Source organism: Cryptomeria japonica, unplaced genomic scaffold (assembly GCF_030272615.1).
Source record: "Cryptomeria japonica unplaced genomic scaffold, Sugi_1.0 HiC_scaffold_732, whole genome shotgun sequence".
In the NCBI taxonomy this organism is placed as follows: domain Eukaryota; kingdom Viridiplantae; phylum Streptophyta; class Pinopsida; order Cupressales; family Cupressaceae; genus Cryptomeria; species Cryptomeria japonica.
Genome location: NW_026729508.1, coordinates 52,501 through 61,862, shown reverse-complemented (window position 1 = coordinate 61,862; position 9,362 = coordinate 52,501). Strand labels below are relative to the sequence as shown.

General features: G+C 62.7%; 1 non-coding gene across 1 annotated transcript; it reads left to right on the top strand.

Moving 5' to 3' along the window:
- Positions 1–5,203: 5,203 nt before the first annotated feature.
- LOC131872695 (5S ribosomal RNA) lies at positions 5,204–5,322 on the top strand. The gene has a single exon (XR_009370806.1). It is a non-coding gene; the product is annotated as a 5S ribosomal RNA (ribosomal RNA).
- The last annotated feature ends 4,040 nt before the right edge of the window (positions 5,323–9,362 follow it).

The window sequence follows — 9,362 nt, the reverse complement described above, 5'->3', positions numbered from 1 at the left end:
CGTGCACGCCGCACCTTGGAGCACACTTCGTAGCGCTCCCGGGTGCGCACCTCAGAGCACACCAAGGTGGGCAGCGAGGTGCGCACCTTTGATGCGCTGCCTTCACTAATTTCCAGAAAAGGCAAAAAAAAAAGGAGATTTTAAAATTTCCGTTTTGAAAGATAGTGAAAAAAACGGAACGCGCGTGCCATCTTGAGCCCGCCCTGGTGCGCAGCCCAGGTAAGGTGCCCACCCTGGCAAAGGTGCGCACCCGGGCAATTAACCCTACTTCCGACTTCGTGCGCGCCAGGGTGGCAACCGGGCCTCGGAAGAGCCAATGCGAGAAACCCCACCAAACGCTCCGACAAAAAAAGAGGCGGCGCTCCAATAACCCCGCTTCGGAGCGCAGCCGGGGCAAACCCAGCCAAGGTGCCCACCCCGACGAAGGTGCACGCGAGGTGCGCACCCGGGGCAAACCGGGCTCCGACAACGTGCACGCAGCACCTTGGAGCACACTTCGAAGCACTCCCGGGTGCCCACCGGCGTTGCGCACCGTGGTGGGCAGCGAGGTGCGCACCTTTGATGCGCTGCCTTCACTAATTTCCAGAAAAAGGCAAAAAAAAATGAGATTTTAAAATTTCCGTTTTGAAAGATAGTGAAAAAAAAGGAACGCGGGTGCCATCTTGAGCCCGCCCTGGTGCGCAGCCCAGGCAAGGCATGCGCACCAAGGTGCCCACCCGAGGTGCACACCCGGGGCAAACCGGGCTCCGACTTCGTGCAGGCCGCACCTTGGAGCACACTTCGGAGCGCTCCTTGGTGCGCACCATGGTGCCCACCAGGGCGCGCAACCCAGCCAAGGTCTGCACACCAAGGTGCCCACCCCGGCGAAGGTGCACGCGAGGTGCGCACCCGGGGCAAACCGGGCTCCGACTTCGTGCACGCCATGGTGCCCACCGCGGCGAAGGTGCACGCGAGGTGCGCACCCGGGGCAAACCGGGCTCCGACTTCGTGCACGCCGCACCTTGGAGCACACTTCGGAGCGCTCCTTGGTGCGCACCATGGTGCCCACCAGGGCGCGCAACCCAGCCAAGGTGTGCGCACCAAGGTGCACGCGAGGTGCGCACCCGGGGCAAACCGGGGTCCGACTTCGTGCACGCCGCACCTTGGAGCACACATCGGAGCGCTCCCAGGTTCGCACCAGCGTTGCGCACCTTTGATGCGCTGCCTTCACTAATTTCCAGAAAAGGCAAAAAAAAACGAGATTTTAAAATTTCCGTTCTGAAAGATAGTGAAAAAAACGGAACGCGGGTGCCATCTTGAGCCCTTCCTGGTGCGCACCCCAGGCAAGTTGTGCGCACCAAGGTGCCCACCCTGGCGGAGGTGCGCGCCCGGGGCAATCCGGGCTCCGACTTCGTGCACTGCATGGTGCCCACCAAGGCGCGCAACCCAGCCAAGGTGCCCACCGCAGCGAAGGTGCACGCGAGGTGCGCACGCGAGGTGCACACCCGGGGCAAACCGGGCTCCGACTTCGTGCACGCCGCACCTTGGAGCACACTTCAGAGCGCTCCTTGGTGCGCACCAGGGCGCGCAACCCAGCCGAGGTGCCCACCCCGGCGAAGGTGCACGCGAGGTGCGCACCCGGGGCAAACCGGGCTCCGACTTCGTGCACGCCATGGTGCCCACCGCGGCGAAGGTGCGCACCCGGGGCAAACCGGGCTCCGACTTCGTGCACGCCGCACCTTGGAGCACACTTCGGAGCGCTCCTTGGTGCGCACCATGGTGCCCACCAGGCCGCGCAACCCAGCCAAGGTGTGCTCACCAAGGTGCACGCGAGGTGCGCACCCGGGGCAAACCGGGGTCCGACTTCGTGCACGCCGCACCTTGGAGCACACATCGGGGCGCTCCCGGGTTCGCACCGGCGTTGCGCACCGTGGTGGGCACCTCGGAGCACACCAAGGTGGGCAGCGAGGTGCGCACCTTTGATGCGATGCCTTCACTAATTTCCATAAAAGGCAAAAAAAAAATGAGATTTTAAAATTTCCGTTTTGAAAGATAGTGAGAAAAAGGGAATGCTGGTGCCATCTTGAGCCCGCCCTGGTGCGCAGCCCAGCCAAGGTTTGCGCACCAAGGTGCCCACCCTGGCGAAGGTGCGCGCCCGGGCAATTAACCCAACTTCCAACTTCGCGCGCGCCAGGGTGGGAGCGCACCCAACAACCGGGCCTGGGAAGAGCCAATGCGAGAAACCCCACCAAACTCTCTGACAAAAAAAGAGGGGGCGCTCCAGTAACCCCGCTTCGGAGCGCACCCTGGGCAAACCCAGCCAAGGTGCCCACCCCGGCCAAGGTGCAGGCGAGGTGCGCACCCGGGGCAAACCGGGCTCCGACAACGTGCACGCCGCACCTTGGAGCACACTTCGTAGCGCTCCCGGGTGCGCACCTCAGAGCACACCAAGGTGGGCAGCGAGGTGCGCACCTTTGATGCGCTGCCTTCACTAATTTCCAGAAAAGGCAAAAAAAAAAGGAGATTTTAAAATTTCCGTTTTGAAAGATAGTGAAAAAAACGGAACGCGCGTGCCATCTTGAGCCCGCCCTGGTGCGCAGCCCAGGTAAGGTGCCACCCTGGCAAAGGTGCGCACCCGGGCAATTAACCCTACTTCCGACTTCGTGCGCGCCAGGGTGGCAACCGGGCCTCGGAAGAGCCAATGCGAGAAACCCCACCAAACGCTCCGACAAAAAAAGAGGCGGCGCTCCAATAACCCCGCTTCGGAGCGCAGCCGGGGCAAACCAAGCCAAGGTGCCCACCCCGACGAAGGTGCACGCGAGGTGCGCACCCGGGGCAAACCGGGCTCCGACAACGTGCACGCAGCACCTTGGAGCACACTTCGAAGCACTCCCGGGTGCCCACCGGCGTTGCGCACCGTGGTGGGCAGCGAGGTGCGCACCTTTGATGCGCTGCCTTCACTAATTTCCAGAAAAAGGCAAAAAAAAATGAGATTTTAAAATTTCCGTTTTGAAAGATAGTGAAAAAAAAGGAACGCGGGTGCCATCTTGAGCCCGCCCTGGTGCGCAGCCCAGGCAAGGCATGCGCACCAAGGTGCCCACCCGAGGTGCACACCCGGGGCAAACCGGGCTCCGACTTCGTGCAGGCCGCACCTTGGAGCACACTTCGGAGCGCTCCTTGGTGCGCACCATGGTGCCCACCAGGGCGCACCCGAGGCAAACCGGGCTCCGACTTCGTGCACGCCGCACCTTGGAGCACACATCGGAGCGCTCCCAGGTTCGCACCAGCGTTGCGCACCTTTGATGCGCTGCCTTCACTAATTTCCAGAAAAGGCAAAAAAAAACGATATTTTAAAATTTCCGTTCTGAAAGATAGTGAAAAAAACGGAACGCGGGTGCCATCTTGAGCCCTTCCTGATGCGCAGCCCAGGCAAGTTGTGCGCACCAAGGTGCCCACCCTGGCGGAGGTGCGCGCCCGGGGCAAACCGGGCTCCGACTTCGTGCACTGCATGGTGCCCACCAAGGCGCGCAACCCAGCCAAGGTGCCCACCGCAGCGAAGGTGCACGCGAGGTGCGCACCCGAGGTGCACACCCGGGGCAAACCGGGCTCCGACTTCGTGCACGCCGCACCTTGGAGCACACTTCAGAGCGCTCCTTGGTACGCACCAGGGCGCGCAACCCAGCCAAGGTGCTCACCCCGGCGAAGGTGCACGCGAGGTGCGCACCCGGGGCAAACCGGGCTCGGACTTCGTGCACGCCGCACCTTGGAGCACACATCGGAGCGCTCCCGGGTTCGCACCAGCATTGCGCACCTTTGATGCGCTGCCTTCACTAATTTCCAGAAAAGGCAAAAAAAAGAAAAAAATGAGATTTTAAAATTTCCGTTTTGAAAGATAGTGAAAAAAACGGAACGCGGGTGCCATCTTGAGCCCGCCCTGGTGTGCAGCCCAGGCAAGTTGTGCGCACCAAGGCACCCACCCTGGCCAAGGTGGGTCACGGGGTGGGTCCTAGGGTGGGTAACGGGGTGGGTACTAAGGTGCGTGCCAAGGTGGGTCATAGGGTGGGTGCCAAGGTGGGCACCAGGGTGGGTGTGCACCAACCCTAGCCAGGGTAGGTCACGGGGTGGTTGTCGGGGTGGGCGTCAAGGAGCCAAGGTGGGTGGCAAGTAGCCAAGTTGCGTGCCAAGGTGGGTGTCGGGGTGGGTGCCAAGGATCCAAGGTGGGTGCCAAGGAACCAAGGTGGGTGTCTGGGTGGGTGCCGAGGTGGGAGCCAGGGTGGGTCCCAAGGTGAGTGCAAAGGTGGGTGCCAGGGTCAAGGTGAGTGCCAATGTGGGTTCCAAGGTGCCAGGGTCAGGGTGAGTGCCAATGTGGGTTCAAAGGTGCTAAGTTGGGTGCGAGGTTGGGTGCGAGGGTGGGTGGGTGCCAAGGTGTGCTAGGTGGAAGCCCGGGTGGGTCGGCATCCCATGGGTGTCGAGTTGGGTGCCTGATGGGTGCTTCTTGTCAAGTTTTAGTCGTCGGGACTCATTTCGAGCCTTAGAGGTCGTTTCTTGTCCGGTTGCCCTGTCTTCGACCTGGGAACCCAATTTTGGTCCTCGGGTCCCATTTTTTTTTGTCTCGCATCCCACTTTTGGCCTGTGGCCTTTTCGGGGTCGATTCTCGTTTTGGGCATCAGAGCATGTTTCTTCTCCTAAAACCCAATATTTGTTTATTAAGTCTCGGAACACATTTTTGTTCTCGTGGACCCATCATGGGTCTTGGAACGCATTTGTGGTCCTTGGGTCCCATTTTGCATCCCGAAACTTGTGTTTTGGTGCTTGATCCCTATTTTGGGTGCCCACCTTGCACCAAGTGCGCACCCGGGGCAAACCGAGCGCCTTGGTGCACCGGGGCAAGATCGAGCGTGCACCCGAGGCGCCCCGAACATGCACCAAGGTGCACTCGGCCCACATGTGAGCGCAGGTCGTTGCGCCCGAGGTGGTGTGTGGGCACCGCGTTGCAGACGGGACACTGCACGCACACGACGCCCCCTCCAGGTGCACGCACGTAGGCCGGGCCGGGTGCACACCCGACGCCCTAGCAAGGTGCGCGCACCCGGGCAGGGCTCACACTTGGCGAACGGGGCGCACTTCGCGAGGGAGGGTGTGCACCTCGACGGGGGTGGGTGGCCGGGGTGGATTCGCACGTGGGTCGCGGTTTGCTAAGTACACACTGCGACAAGCTCATAACGGGTGCGATCATACCAGCGTTAGTGCACCGGATCCCATCAGAACTCCGCAGTTAAGCGCGCTTGGGCCGGAGTAGTACTGGGATGGGTGACCTCCCGGGAAGTCCCGGTGTTGCACCCTTTTTTAGTTTTTCGCCGGGCGTCGCAATGCTATTTGAATAAACCTTTTGCCCGTTTGCGTTCTCGTCGGGGCCGGGCCGGGCCGGGGTGCGCTGCCCGCACTACCGCGCGCGCGGGGGCGACACCGAGCGCGCACCCGAGGCGCCCCGAGCACACAGGCCACGGTGCAACCCGGGCGTTGTGCGCGCACCCCGGTGCGCCCGAGGTGCTGCGCGCGCACCCAGGTGAAATCGGTGTGCACCTCGGCCAGTGCGCGCTCGGTCGAGTCGCGCACGTTGGCCAAGGTGCACGGTGATGTTTCTTACTCTAAGGTTCCGCACCAGACGCCCGGGACAGGTGAGCGAAGCTGGGCGGGGCCGGGTGCGCGGCCGGGGCAGGTGCACGCAGCTGGAGAGAGCTTTGGAGCACACTTCGGAGCGCACCAATGATGCGCTCCATTCAAAAGTTTCCTGAAAAGGCAAAAAAAGTTGAGATTATAGAATTTCCCACTTGAGAGATTGTAAAAAAAAAAAATTTAAAATGAAGGAAACGCGGGTGCCAAGGTGTGCGCAGCCCAGCCAAGGTGTGCGCACCAAGGCGCCCACCCTGGCGAAGGTGCACGCAAGGTGCGCACCCGAGGCAAACCGGACAATTAACCCAACTTTCGACTTCGCGCGCACCTTGGAGCGCACTTCGGAGCGCTCCTTGGTGCGCACCAATCTTGGGCACCTCGGAGTGCACCATGGCGCCCACCAAGGTGCGCACCCGGGGCAAACCGAGCTCCGACTTCGTGCGCACCTTGGAGCGCACGAAAGGTGCGCACCATGGCGCCCACCAAGGTGCGCAGCCCAGCCAAGGCGTGCGCATCAAGGTGCGCACCCTGGCGAAGGTGCGCACCCGGGGCAAACCGAGCTCCGACTTCGTGCGCACCTTGGAGCGCACAAAAGGTGCGCAACCCAGCCAAGGTGTGCGCACCCCGGTCAAACCGAGCTCCGAATCGTGCGCACCAGAGGTGCACGCCATCGTGCGCACCTTGGAGCACACTTCGGAGCCCTCCTTGGTGCGCGCCGATGTTGCGCACCTCGGAGCGCACCCGGGGAAAACAATGCAATTAACCCGACTTTCGACTTCGTGGGCACCTCGGAGCGCTCTCGGGTTCGCACCTCGGAGCACACCGAGGTGCGCACCTTTGATGCGCTGCCTTCACCAATTTCCAGAAAAGGCAAGAAAACATTGAGAAGGTGTGCGCACCGAGGTGCCCACCCTGGCGAAGGTGCACGCGAGGTGCGCACCCGGGGCAAACCGGGCTCCGACTTCGTGCACGCCGCACCTTGGAGCACACTTCGGAGCGCTCCTTGGTGCGCACCAGGGCGCGCAACCCAGCCGAGGTGCCCACCCCGGCGAAGGTGCACGCGAGGTGCGCACCCGGGGCAAACCGGGCTCCGACTTCGTGCACGCCATGGTGCCCACCGCGGCGAAGGTGCACGCGAGGTGCGCACCCGGGGCAAACCGGGCTCCGACTTCGTGCACGCCGCACCTTGGAGCACACTTCGGAGCGCTCCTTGGTGCGCACCATGGTGCCCACCAGGGCGCGCAACCCCGCCGAAGGTGCACGCGAGGTGCGCACCCGGGGCAAACCGGGCTCCGACTTCGTGCACGCCGCACCTTGGAGCACACTTCGGAGCGCTCCTTGGTGCGCACCATGGTGCCCACCAGGGCGCGCAACCCCGCCGAAGGTGCACGCGAGGTGCGCACCCGGGGCAAACCGGGCTCCGACTTCGTGCACGCCATGGTGCGCACCGCGGCGAAGGTGCGCACCCGGGGCAAACCGGGCTCCGACTTCGTGCACGCCGCACCTTGGAGCACACTTCGGAGCGCTCCTTGGTGCGCACCAGGGCGCGCAACCCAGCCGAGGTGCCCACCCCGGCGAAGGTGCACGCGAGGTGCGTACCCGGGGCAAACCGGGCTCCGACTTCGTGCACGCCGCACCTTGGAGCACACTTCGGAGCGCTCCTTGGTGCGCACCATGGTGCCCACCAGGCCGCGCAACCCAGCCAAGGTGTGCGCACCAAGGTGCACGCGAGGTGCGCACCCGGGGCAAACCGGGGTCCGACTTCGTGCACGCCGCACCTTGGAGCACACATCGGGGCGCTCCCGGGTTCGCACCGGCGTTGCGCACCGTGGTGGGCACCTCGGAGCACACCAAGGTGGGCAGCGAGGTGCGCACCTTTGATGCGATGCCTTCACTAATTTCCATAAAAGGCAAAAAAAAAACGAGATTTTAAAATTTCCGTTTTGAAAGATAGTGAGAAAAAGGGAATGCTGGTGCCATCTTGAGCCCGCCCTGGTGCGCAGCCCAGCCAAGGTGTGCGCACCAAGGTGCCCACCCTGGCGAAGGTGCGCGCCCGGGCAATTAACCCAACTTCCAACTTCGCGCGCGCCAGGGTGGGAGCGCACCCAACAACCGGGCCTGGGAAGAGCCAATGCGAGAAACCCCACCAAACGCTCTGACAAAAAAAGAGGGGGCGCTCCAGTAACCCCGCTTCGGAGCGCACCCTGGGCAAACCCAGCCAAGGTGCCCACCCCGGCCAAGGTGCAGGCGAGGTGCGCACCCGGGGCAAACCGGGCTCCGACAACGTGCACGCCGCACCTTGGAGCACACTTCGTAGCGCTCCCGGGTGCGCACCTCAGAGCACACCAAGGTGGGCAGCGAGGTGCGCACCTTTGATGCGCTGCCTTCACTAATTTCCAGAAAAGGCAAAAAAAAAAGGAGATTTTAAAATTTCCGTTTTGAAAGATAGTGAAAAAAACGGAACGCGCGTGCCATCTTGAGCCCGCCCTGGTGCGCAGCCCAGGTAAGGTGCCCACCCTGGCAAAGGTGCGCACCCGGGCAATTAACCCTACTTCCGACTTCGTGCGCGCCAGGGTGGCAACCGGGCCTCGGAAGAGCCAATGCGAGAAACCCCACCAAACGCTCCGACAAAAAAAGAGGCGGCGCTCCAATAACCCCGCTTCGGAGCGCAGCCGGGGCAAACCCAGCCAAGGTGCCCACCCCGACGAAGGTGCACGCGAGGTGCGCACCCGGGGCAAACCGGGCTCCGACAACGTGCACGCAGCACCTTGGAGCACACTTCGAAGCACTCCCGGGTGCCCACCGGCGTTGCGCACCGTGGTGGGCAGCGAGGTGCGCACCTTTGATGCGCTGCCTTCACTAATTTCCAGAAAAAGGCAAAAAAAAATGAGATTTTAAAATTTCCGTTTTGAAAGATAGTGAAAAAAAAGGAACGCGGGTGCCATCTTGAGCCCGCCCTGGTGCGCAGCCCAGGCAAGGCATGCGCACCAAGGTGCCCACCCGAGGTGCACACCCGGGGCAAACCGGGCTCCGACTTCGTGCAGGCCGCACCTTGGAGCACACTTCGGAGCGCTCCTTGGTGCGCACCATGGTGCCCACCAGGGCGCGCAACCCAGCCAAGGTCTGCACACCAAGGTGCCCACCCCGGCGAAGGTGCACGCGAGGTGCGCACCCGGGGCAAACCGGGCTCCGACTTCGTGCACGCCATGGTGCCCACCGCGGCGAAGGTGCACGCGAGGTGCGCACCCGGGGCAAACCGGGCTCCGACTTCGTGCACGCCGCACCTTGGAGCACACTTCGGAGCGCTCCTTGGTGCGCACCATGGTGCCCACCAGGGCGCGCAACCCAGCCAAGGTGTGCGCACCAAGGTGCACGCGAGGTGCGCACCCGGGGCAAACCGGGGTCCGACTTCGTGCACGCCGCACCTTGGAGCACACATCGGAGCGCTCCCAGGTTCGCACCAGCGTTGCGCACCTTTGATGCGCTGCCTTCACTAATTTCCAGAAAAGGCAAAAAAAAACGAGATTTTAAAATTTCCGTTCTGAAAGATAGTGAAAAAAACGGAACGCGGGTGCCATCTTGAGCCCTTCCTGGTGCGCACCCCAGGCAAGTTGTGCGCACCAAGGTGCCCACCCTGGCGGAGGTGCGCGCCCGGGGCAATCCGGGCTCCGACTTCGTGCACTGCATGGTGCCCACCAAGGCGCGCAACC